Below are 12,860 nucleotides of genomic sequence, written 5' to 3'. Positions count from 1 at the left end.
ATTTATTAAAAAAACAATTGTTTAATTAAATGGGCCTTAGATTTTTTGTATTATTTTATGTTTGATCAATTGAATTAAAACATACCAGATTAAATAAATAGTTTTTTGTTTGTCACATAAGTAAATTTTATCTGGTTGATTTAGTATTTTTTCAAATATTTGATTAAAAAAAATGTTGTTTATATTTAGTATAAAATACCTAAACTTTCATAAGGTTTCTAAATATTTAGTTTTATATTTTTTATGATACAAATGTAAACATATAATGGTTTGTGGGAGTGTTAATATATTCTAATGAAATTATATGTAGCAATTAAAGTTTTTGTGGTAACTAATACAAAGTAAAATCAATAAATACCAAGTTCAAAGGTATTCATAATAATTGTAATCATAATAATAAAATCTGTCAATAACATGGTAAACACGTCATGAAAACATGAAAACTAAATGAATTAAATTATAAAATTTTTAAATTAAATTTTGTGAAGTTCTGCAGTTGTATACCACAAAATATTTGAACAGATACATATATATTAATGGTTATAACTGGCTAATGACAAATGTGAATTTTCAAACTTTTAACTAGTATCTACATATACAAATAACAGGTTCGGTTTTTATGCCCACAATCAAAACAGATGGGAGTGTATTTATTTTGTCATTCCGTTTGTAACACATCATAGACCCACAAAAGAATATATATCCTGCGTCCTTATTAAATTGTAAGACGATCTAGCCATGTCTGTCCATCCGACCGTCAGTCTGTATGTATGTCTGTTGAAAGCACGATAGAGTCCGAACGCAATGAGTTAGAGGGTGGGTTCACTTCAGGAAATGATTCTGACGCTCAATACCATTTGATGATGGGTATATAAGATTCAGCCGAATAGCCGAATATAACACTCTTACTTGTTTAACAATGATCTGTTAACTTTCGTTTTAATGTGAGCTAAAATAATTTGTATAAATTATCTATAAGAGGTCTTTGATTTTGTCTGACTTATTTAAATGATTTTTATATATAATTATTATTTATTCAACATTTTCGTGCTATTAATTGCTCATGTTATTTCAAAAGAATATCCTGTATTTGTTTATAATTATTTATTTTTACATTGTTTTATTTGGTATCAAAATTATGAAAATTACTACACTTTTATCAATATTTAATTATAGCTAAACGTGACCTAAAAATCAGATAAGAAACATTAAGTATTAATTCAGTATTAGATTTATCTTATATTATATGTATTATAATTTAACATTCTTGGTAGCATTATTATAAAAAATTCAACTAATTAGCATTAATAAATAACTTTAAATCTTTAATAGCCAAAATTATATTATTTAGTTAAAAATTATTCAGATTTTTAAATAAACAATATTCGAATGATATCTCTTGGAAAAAGAATCAGCATTGGTATATAGCAGAATAAAATATTGTTCATTTTTCGATAACATAATAAGACACAAATGCTTTCCAAAAATGTTTTATTAGTTTGTAATACATACATTTTTTTTACCCAAAAATTTTAAAATTTTCTAAAACTTCGAAATCTTTCTTTTCAAAAACTTTTTTTGTGGCTTAACGTATTTTTAGTCATTTTTCATTTATTGTTTTACTACATCCTACATAAACTTATAGGGTATTTAATAAGATTTCCAAAAAACCACTGCCCATATAATTTAATGCTGGCCACCTTATCTTAAGCTAGCTGTTAAATTTTTTGTTTTATAAATGTGAAAACATAAGCTAATCCTTATTTTAATACTTTGTTTTATTTGTCTTCAATTACATTTTCTCTAACGAGGGTCGGAGTAGAAAATAATAATTCAAATGAAAGTATGGAATGTATAATTTAATTAAACAGCAACACTCTTAATATTCTCATAGATTTATTATCATTTTTTTCAATAATATATTGTTGAAAATAAATTAAGTTAATTTTTTATGGAACCCTCGTAGATATTTTTATATGCAACACAATGGCAATTTGTGGTCTTTTATATTCTTTAATGTTTTTTAAATGCCTTTATCTTGCTATTACTTTCATTGTAGTTGTTGCTGTTTTTTTATTATTGTTTTTGTTGTTTTAATTTTATTGTTGTACTGTGATACAATTGAGTCAAGAAATTAAACTATTACTATAGTTTTTGTGGTTTAACTTTTGTGTTTTACTTTATTAAATCACACAAGAAAAGAAATTACATGCAGATGTCCATACAATACAAAATCCAGCAAAATGGCAACAAATGGAGCTGGATAGCTGCTGCTGCAGCAAAATAACTTCAATTGAAAAAACAGAAGCAGTCAAACTGATATAGGGAAAAGGAAAGGAGAAGTTGCTGTAAACGTAGTGAGCCAGAAACAGAAACATCATCATCAAAAACAGCAGCACACAGACACAAATAACAACAGTTAAAATAACTACAAATATAACTGTTAAAATTTTTGAGCCACACAATTAAATATACACACAGATACTCTCACATGAATCCTTAGTGAGTGTGTTAGAAAACACTTTGTTTATGTGTGAAAGAGAGAATTAAAATTTGTTTTACATATTTATGCCCAATGTTTACGTGTTATTGTGTGTGAGAGCGTATGATTGTTTGTTTGTATGTGTGTGTGATCATTTATCCAAATTATTTGTATGCATTGTATAACGGTTCAGTGAACTATTATTTCGAATGAATAATACTCAAATCTTCTTTTGTACAGATTTTCTTTGGCAAATTTAACCAAAATTTACTTGTGCTTAAAACAAAGCATATGAATTCATTATAAAGTACAACAAATGAATTTATGAACAAATTAAAAGAAAATAAAAAAAAACAATTAAAAAACTTCAATACTATAAAGTGGATCTTTTACAAACCACACATAAATCCAACACCGGAATAATAAACAAATGAATAATAGTATAGTATTGTAATAATTTTAGAAGGAAGGTTAGTTATGGTTTCAACAAAGTAAAGATTAAAACAATTGAGAAGATATAATCACCTTACTATATGGACGCTTCACTTGCAAAACATGATTAATTCCATTGAATAAATCATTCAGTAGATAAAAAATGTGTTTTATTAAAACTTAAATTATTATCTGGGAAAGTTATTTTAATATTATGTAATTTGCGTTATTTGAGACATCAACTCATATGAAAAGCTAAAATTTGGCAGTTAATTATTCCCTTTAAACATAAACTGTAACATGAATTTATTTTATTTTTTATATTATTATAAAACACGAAAATATAGTTTTATATGTAGTAGTAAAAAATCTCACATAAACTTATTTTTGTATATGATACTCTCTACCGAAATAAATTGAAACAAACTATTGTCTCTAATAACTTTTTGTATTATTTTTCAAAAGAAAATTGTTGCACTTACTGCAAATCCTTTACACTTTCGTTGTATTGGCCATAAATCTAAAAACAAAATACTTTGTAAATAAACAACAAGTGCAGTTTCACCAACAACAATAACTACGACCACATATTTGTGTACAATTGAAATGCTCATATGTTAAGCAGGAAACGGACGGGAGCAGTAGTTTACAAAAAACTACATACATACAACAAGAAGAATAAAAAAATGAAAAACAATAAAAATGCATAAAACAACAAGAAACCATTTATGGTTAAGCTAAAATGTTCAACACAAGTTGCAAATAACAAAACAAAACACACGATACAAATAGAAAAAAGAAAAGACAGACGTAATAAAAACGTATAAAAAACAATAAAGGTAACAACAGCAACAAAACCATAATAAAAATGCCAAATAAATAAAACAAAGATTTATGGAAATGAAACAAGTAAGTAGCAAAGTCAAGCAAAAAAAAATATTCAAGTGGAAATTATTTAAAATCAAAATATTATTTATATTATTTGTGGTCAGGAAAGAAAAATGCTTCAAAAAATCTAATAGAATTGGTTACCATTTTTGGAAGATTTTAAATTTTTAACTAACGTTTTAATGCTACTGTTAGTGATATCTTTTTAAGCCTTTCAATATGTGGTTGGTTGGTTACATGTTTGTGTTTGTCTTAAACACTTGCGTCTAACTGCTTGAGAAACAAACACACTCTGACAAAACACCATGTTGCTGTCCCACTCACTACATACGATCGGTTTTAAGACTAATTTTCGTTTTAGAGAGTGTTGGTTTGTTTATGTGTCTTGTTTTTTTAAGTGTGTAGGTGTTTTACTATTTTCCTTCTTATATTCAACTCCATTACCACTTAACAGCTTTTCACAACAACATCAATTCGGAACAATTTTCATTTCCCAAGTCCAATACAAGTTTTGTGGTATTAATATTGCCTGACTACTAATACTTGCTGATATTTTTGTTGTTCCTTCCATCCATTCATTCCTTTATCATTTTATCGTTTTGTTTGGCTCTAAAGATGCATGCAGGGCTACTACCATGAAAACTTGTGTGTACGAGTGTGAGGTTGTTTTTGAGTCCATGTGTGACTTTTAATTTGTAAAAAGAAGACAATTTTCATGTAAGGTTATGACTCTCTAGCTCTGAACAACAAAAACTTCTACTCAAATCGTAAATATGTATAATCATGTGTGTGTATGTATCAGTTCACATATGTATTTTACGCCTTGGTGAATGCTTTCATTTGAGTGTGGGTTTGTTCGTGTGTATTTAAAAGCTTTTGTTTTCATTAGTACATGCAGAGAAAAGAAATAATTACGGCAAACAAAATTATGTTGCACTTAGTTTATGATCAGCACAAATATGTTTTGGATTTCATATAACTCTTTTATTTTGAATAGTCAGATAGACCATTATTCGCTCAAAGATTTCATCAGAAGTTGCAACTGTATCAAGAGTTATGCTTTCAATAATTTAGATTTATTCAAAACTTAGAGCACTCAAGAGATCGTCGAACTATTTTTCTCAATTGAGAGCTTAATAGCTTATAACACGTTTAAAGTGTTGTCTAATTATTTTGTGAAAATCATGTAATCTACAGTTGCTCTTAAAATAACACCAAATTCAGTATGTTCTTTCTTTGTGTGTAGTTGCAGTTTACATTTTTGCACTGTTCTTTCTTTGCGTGTAGATGCAGTTAAAATTTTTGCACTGTAATCGGACACAAAGAGTATTTTGTCATACAGACAAATAAACATGCATTTTATGTATACAAATACAGAATATCTAGCAGTCCAAGGGAAAAATAAGCAACAATAAGAACTATGACATTTAGTGAAACTGGCAAAGAAGACGGCATTGCATAAATGGTTTCGAAAATTGTCATAATTTTATATCGTATTATTTTCAGAAGAAAATACAAAGCAAAGTAGTTACTGCAAATCAATTGATTTTTCGTACCACTTCAAAAAAACATTTATTTCTAAACTTCCTGGTTTTGATGGCCACTAAACGTATGAGTAACACATACAAGCTAACTTCATATAATTATTACTCATACGTCTCGTTATATTCAAAAATATGTATGTATGAATTTCGATTGGTTATCTATTTAGAATAATAAATAATATCAACACTTCCGTTTTTTGTTTATTAACAAACACATGGATTTATTTACATTATTCAACATTTAAAACAAAAAAAATGCCTATATGAAAGCAAAAAAAATCTGTATTATTTCAATCATTAAAAGGCTTTAATATTTAATATGAACATATTTAAATAAAAGTACAACAATCGCGTGATAAATTTAATAATGTCCAATGAACATGTAATTATTTAAACACGTACATAATAAATATATTAATTTTTCTATAACATGCATGTTGTAAATTATTTCGTTTTATTTTTTTTTTTACTAAAGATCCTTATACAACATACAATGGTAGAAAATAACATGATAATTATCACTATTAGAGTAAATGGAAAATAATCGAAAAGTGTAATAAAAGTAGCCTTAGAAGGACAGACATAAGTGTAAAGTTTTTTGTTTTAAGTTTTTTTTTTTAAACCAATGGGAGTCTGTAGTACCATTTGAGTTTTAAAAAGTAAAACATTTATCATAAATTTCTTAAAATATTTTCGTATTTCTTAATAAATATTGACATACTGGTCTGTCCCAAATTAATTCATATTGTGGCTTTCATTACACCAGTGCGTTTTAAATTCATTTTATTTGTGGTGTACAAATGTCAAATAAATAAATATTTTCTGTTATAAAGTTTAACTATTAAACTTCTTGACATATTTGCATAGTTTCTTTAAATATTTAACAATTGTTAATATTCTCGCGGGTATAGACTAAAAAGTAATTCATTTTGTTTTGTTGCTATTTTATTTAGAATATTTTCTGTTTCAAACAAATCTTTACCAAACTGTTTTCTCTTTAGGGAATGGTAGTTGCTGCTAAAGTGGATGCAAATCTAGTAGTGTTTCAACAGCAGCATTATTTAACTTAAGTGACAGAATATTAAAAGAATCAATTAAATTGTAAACGGTAAATTATTGTTAAAATATAAATGTTTTCAGACTTTTACATTGCATAACGTGGGAATAACATTTTTTATACTTTGTGATGTGTAATGAAAATACAAACGAAAGAAACAGCAAATATATAAACTTTTTGTTGCAAAACAAAACTGTCTCCAAGTAGAAACAACAAATACAGCCAAAGAAAAAGACACAAAACAAAAAACATGATATATCCCAAAAGGCCAACATCTTAATGAAAAAGACATATAGATATTATGGAGAAAATTAAAAAAAGAAAAGTTTCTTATGCCCATGGACATTTAAGGGAATTATTAAATGAAGTAGGTTAATTTGTTTTAAATGAAATTTAATTAAAAATCTACAGACAATTTATACAAATTATACATAAATTTCAAAAATATTTAAATTATAAACATTTTAGGTAGATAATATTCAATTTTATATTCCTACTTGCCAATATTTACCTGTTAGTTAGTGGCCCATACAAATCTGTCCTGTTACATTTAAAATTCATCCCCCAAAATACATACATACCTTACAACATCCTTATACTCATATAGATAGATAAATGGTTACATACATTGTTTATGTCGGTTGTTATTGGCGCCGTCATGGTAGTGTCATTGCCTTAACAATGTCGCTTTTCTATATGAATTTGTTTTTATTTGTGTCTGTAGCAGGAAAAAAAAGTATGTAAGATACTTGGCGTCACTTTTTTGGCGTCTGTTGCCAAACTAACAAAACTTTTTTGTTATATTTGGAAATCATACATATTTAGTTTTGTGGCTTTAATGAGTATTTCATAACAAAAATATGAAACTGTAGAAAAGAAACCTTTAATTTTTTTCTATATTAGCTACTTAGTAATCAAAACAAATATTCTTATTGTTTTCAAAAAATTTAGTAATTTTATGGAAAATATTGAAAATAATATTAAAATTTGAATAACACTCACACTAAAATAATTAAAAAGGCATAGTCTTGACGACCATTATCGAATTTCGGATGGTTAACCTATCTATGAACAGGAACTAAAAATCATTGCTTACCTTTAACCAATCAACAATTTTGATTATTTTGTAAAAACTTTTGTTTTCACAGAAATTCTGTAAATTTTTAATTACATATTCAGTTTTAACATAAAATTGGCTTAAATAAATAATTTTTGTAGCCAATAAATCACAGTATGAATACTGCTTTTATCTTGATGGCAAATGTATTTTCTGATGATTTTATCATACAAAAACCTTGACATGATTTTAATTAAGTATAAGAATGATTTCACAGTAAATTTTCAAAAACAACAAAAACAAAAAATAAAATTAACCTTGAATACAAATAAACAAAGATATTAAAGATTTAAAGTTAAAGCTAAAAACAAAAGGAAAACTAACAAGAAATTTTAATTGGAAAACAGATAAAATACAAAGATAGATTTCATTACATTGAAATATTGTTTATTTCATGCTTATTTGCAATCAGTTTAATTTTATTTGTAAATGTTGTAGCATATTTACAAATAATTTTTCTGTCATACTTTTTTACATTTGAAGTTTACGAGTAAAAGCATTTATGTGGTTTCATTCTTAATTGAACATAAATCAAGTTAAACAATGAGATTTTATAAATCAAGTATTTAAGTGAAAAGACAAAAAATTTTATGAAACCACATACAAAGACACCCACAGAAACACTTATATATAACAACACTTATGTAAGTAAGTATATCACATAGAAAAATTTTTTATAAACATTTTGAATAAACACCCAGACAGACGGACAGACAGACAGACAGAGAAACAAACAAACAGCAGTTATAAAATAAAGAACAGACCACCTGTAGTGTTATGTTGTCAAGTAGTGAAGATTGTTGCACAAACATTTATTGTTCTTCATACATAATGAAAGAAAATAATGAATAAATAAAATATAAAAGTTTTGAGTTTTTTTCGTTAATGTTAACGAAACAAAAAAATATGCAGGAAATTAAATACTTTAAATTTAAATTATATCATTAAGGATACATGTTATTTATTAAATATTTTTTTATAAAAAAAATTCAAATATTACAAAGTATAAAAATGAAAATAGGAAAATGGGAATGAATATGTTGATAAAATTATGTAAATATTTACTATAATGTTTTCTAGCAATATTTATTTAATATTGAATTCTTTTGTTTAAGTTTTCACAATTGCTCTCTGTTGCATTTTTCTACACTACAAAATTTGTTAGAAAATCTCTTAAAATTACAGTAGTTTTTTGTTCATCTCTCAATTTTGTACTTTCAATAGCTTTTTGTTTATACATCTATGTTAACATGTTTTTATTGAGCTCTGTATCTAACGTTAACACTTTTCAATTTTGTTTTATTTTTCTAACAAAGTTTATCTTTTACCTTAGAAGTTGGTATACAAAAACTTTTTAAGTGTTTAATTAACAAGTTAAATTGGGGATTGTTAGGAATTTGATAAAAATATAGCTAAAAGGGTTTTGGATAACTTTGAACAATGTCTCTAGTTAAAAAAATAGTGGACAAACATTATTTTTAATCTGTATATGCTACACACATATAAAACGGTAACTTTACTGACTAACTGCAATCGAATAGCCTTAACTCTTGAATGATAAATTTCGACAAATCTAAGGTTTAAAATAGTGTGTAGGGTGTATAACTTAAAAAATGCTGCTATAATTGGAAGAAGTCAAAGTGCTTTACGAAAACACCTGTTGTGTTGGTCTTATTCAACCCCAGGTTCGACCCCGAGTCATATTATTCCAAGAAAAGGCCGAGGATACCTCTTTTCCCCGGGATTACACGAACACCAATTTGTGGGTTTTTCATGAAGGTAACATGTTCCCCGGGAGAATGTTTAAGTACTTAACGTGAACACCTGCCTTGACGTCCTAAGACCACCGTGAAGTCTTTTTCATCCACTGGGTGGTCTTGAGACGGTTTATCACGCGCCTCTGAATTCTACTATGAATAACTCAGGTGGAAATTTTCTGTACATGCTGTGCCGGTCTATGTGCAAGCACTTTGCTGAAGTACTCGAGCTATCTAATCTTTTGCCATAGTAGTCCCTTTGCGGAATGACAGACAGCATGAGATGAATCACAATGCAATCCCCGACAAGAAAAAAGCAATCACTGGTCTAAAGTCATTGGAAGGGGATACAACCCCAACATCATGTATACCGGAAGGTGACCGCCCTTTAGATTTCATGAATGATTGCATTATTTAAAATGCAATCCCCAGCAACTAATTTCCTATTCCAGTGCATTCCTTAAACCTATAAAAGTTGATTCGCCAACAGCACCTAGCGACGTATCTGGTAGTCCGAAATACCCAGCCAATAATTTAGGATCCCTCTGTATGTCAGATATAAAGATCATAAAGAACGATCTATGCAATGGCAAGCAACTACCAAGTGTCAACCTGAAAATTCCCCAACCAATACTAGCGCCGTACTACGCGAAGAGTAAGAGATGCTCAACGGGTTCAGGCATCCAGCATAAGTTGCTCTGTCACATCACCCAGTGGCATCTGGATATATCAGTCCTTAAACCAAAATTTTCTTCTCATGAATTTGGGCTTAAACCACTACCACTACGTGCCAGGACAAGTCCTGCGGGCAACTGGTCAGATTATATGGTACTCTAGTTCGATCCCATGTCAAATCATTCCAAGGAAAGTCTTAGCACACTATCACCTCTTTTCCCTGAGATATTGCAATAATACAATGATGGAGATTTCATCGAGGTAACATTTCCCCTGGGGAATGCTTCCCGGGTGGTGGGACTATAATAGGAAATCATATTTGTAAATAATGAAATCATATTGTAAAATAATATTTTTGGTAATAATTCAATATACAAATGAAAAGGCCGTATTAGACCCTCTCCCTATAAGCAACCTGTTAAAAACTTACGTTAAAATTTTGCATTTGAAAAAAAAGCAAAAAAAAAAAAAAAAACATGTTTATGCTGTTCTTATTATAAATAGAAATTAAATTACAAATATAAAGATAATATCTCACTATTAAATCATTTTTTTATTTAAAGAAAACTTTTATGAAATTATGAAAATTTAATTAAATAAAATTCTTTGAATTACTGACATATTTATAAGTAAATAAGAAAACTAAAAACTCTATTTTGGTTTATGCTTATATACGTATGACTGATATGCATACATATGTTTATAAATACGTATACGTAATAGTTTTACATACAATTCCTAGATATTTTTGGGATTATACTTCCATAAAATCTTGTAAAAAACAATAAATTTTTTAAAAAATATGTTTGTTATGCAATGAAATAGAACGTTATAAATTTTCTATGTTTATTTTTTAAATTGTTTACATTTTTAAAATATTTGTTTGATCACATGTACATAAACTAAAATTAAAATAAATGTAAAATTTATATAACTGTTATTAATTATTTACTCAAAAAAATATATATACAATTTAAATAAACTGTTATAAATACATATTTAATTGTGTATTTTTCAAGTTATAAAGATATTTTATGTTTTTAAATTTTTTTGATCTAACTAATAAATTATACAACAGCTGCATTATAAATGCTAAAAGTGTTGATGATAATAGTTTTCCTGCTACTGCTGGTGGCATGTGTAAGTTAGACGTGTTGTCAATGTTAAATACATAATATAAAACTTCTTAGAGTTCAAATTAAGGTGATTTAAATGAAAATTTATGCAAATTACTTTCTTATTTATATGTTGATTTAAATTTTCAATTATAGAAACACAACAAAGTTTTTAAACTAGTTGTCAAATTGAACTTGATGAATGTACTTGCAGACAGTCATGATAATTATAAGAATTTAATATTTAGATGAATAGTAAAATGTAAGTTAGATATTAGCTTCTGTTTTCAAATAACTTCAAATATAAAACAAAAAAAAAAAAAATATGTTGATTATATAAATTTTTAATCAAAATCAGTTTTAAACTATTTTTTATAATAATCTTGATATTATGTCTCTATATCTGCAAAATCATATATTTTTAATTTACCTTAAATTGTGTGAATAAAAATTCTTTTGCTTGCAATTTAACTAAAACTAATTTATTTTTCACACATTTTTTCATTCCTTGTTAACACTCATAAAGTCATTTAGTGTATTAACCACAAAAACAAAATAAAAACAGCTTAAATTTATATTGCCCTCCTTTTTCTGCCTTCCTTTTTTGGGTTGATGATGACTTTGGGGCAAAAATTTTAGTCTAAAATACTTTAAGCTCATTTACAAATCAATCATCCTAAAGGAAACTGACTGTTGACCTTCTCCAAGTCAAACATCATGTTTATCTGTTATTTTTCGGTTCTTTTTGTATATTTTTTTCTATGGTTTATCATTTTTTATATCTTTTTCTTTGGTCGGAAATAGAGGTATAGTTAACAGTTAAGCTGCTGCTGATGCTTTGCAACAAACTGAATGAATACATAACATTTTGGTTACAAACAAAATTTAACCTCAAAAGACCTAAAAACCAAAAATAAATTACATTTAAGTATTGATACTTAAAGTCCTTTTTTACGGCAAAAGAAAGATTGTTAAACGAGTATAAAGAAAACAACATTGAAAATAATTTCCTTAAAGTATTAAAGATAAAAACACCATATAGTTAGGATGCTAAATATAGCAGTAAAATGATTTTATTCATCAAATTGCTTTTAAAAGAGAGACACACATTTTCATAACTGTGGCTTTGCAAGCTGTAGAATTTCTCTCAAATAATTTTCCAAATAGGATTCATTTTGAAAATTTTGAAAATAAAACAATGAATTATGATCCTTTATAGTACACTAGTTCTCATATGGATTTTCTATAATGGATTTTCTAAAACTGCCACTATATTTCTCCACATAACTGTTAAGGTTTTTATTTTATTTTGGCAAACCCTAGTTAAAATCACATGCCATTTTCATTTAAGTAGGTCTCAAAAGCGTGTTAAATAAATACATACTTGTTTGAGTATTGTTCGAGTACACTAAAGAACGAAAGGACCAATTTATTTGCTATTTATATTGGAAACTATGTATTTGCTTTTACTTATTTTCTAAATATACTTGTATATTTATAAATATATTTATCTAAATATATACTTATGTTATTCTATAAACCATTTTATGGTAAATTTTTGTATTGGGTTTGAAAAGTTTTGAAACCTTATTTCCTTTTGTCTACGAAATCTTAAGTATTTTTGTGGTCAAGTGATAAACTTTCATCATCTGTTATGGCCATGGCTGCTGCTTATTTTGACCAGAAGCTTAAGGTTATTTGGTTGAATGACTTTCTATAAAATATTTACTTACGGCTTATTGAGAATGGTCATGAATTAAATTGACCTTTTATTTATGAAATTAAAAGATCAA

This window comes from Lucilia sericata, unplaced genomic scaffold (assembly GCF_015586225.1).
Source record: "Lucilia sericata isolate MDLA Ls3-8-SP2 unplaced genomic scaffold, ASM1558622v1 Contig000067F_arrow, whole genome shotgun sequence".
NCBI classification, from domain to species: Eukaryota; Metazoa; Arthropoda; class Insecta; order Diptera; family Calliphoridae; genus Lucilia; species Lucilia sericata.
This window is presented reverse-complemented; position numbering follows the sequence as displayed.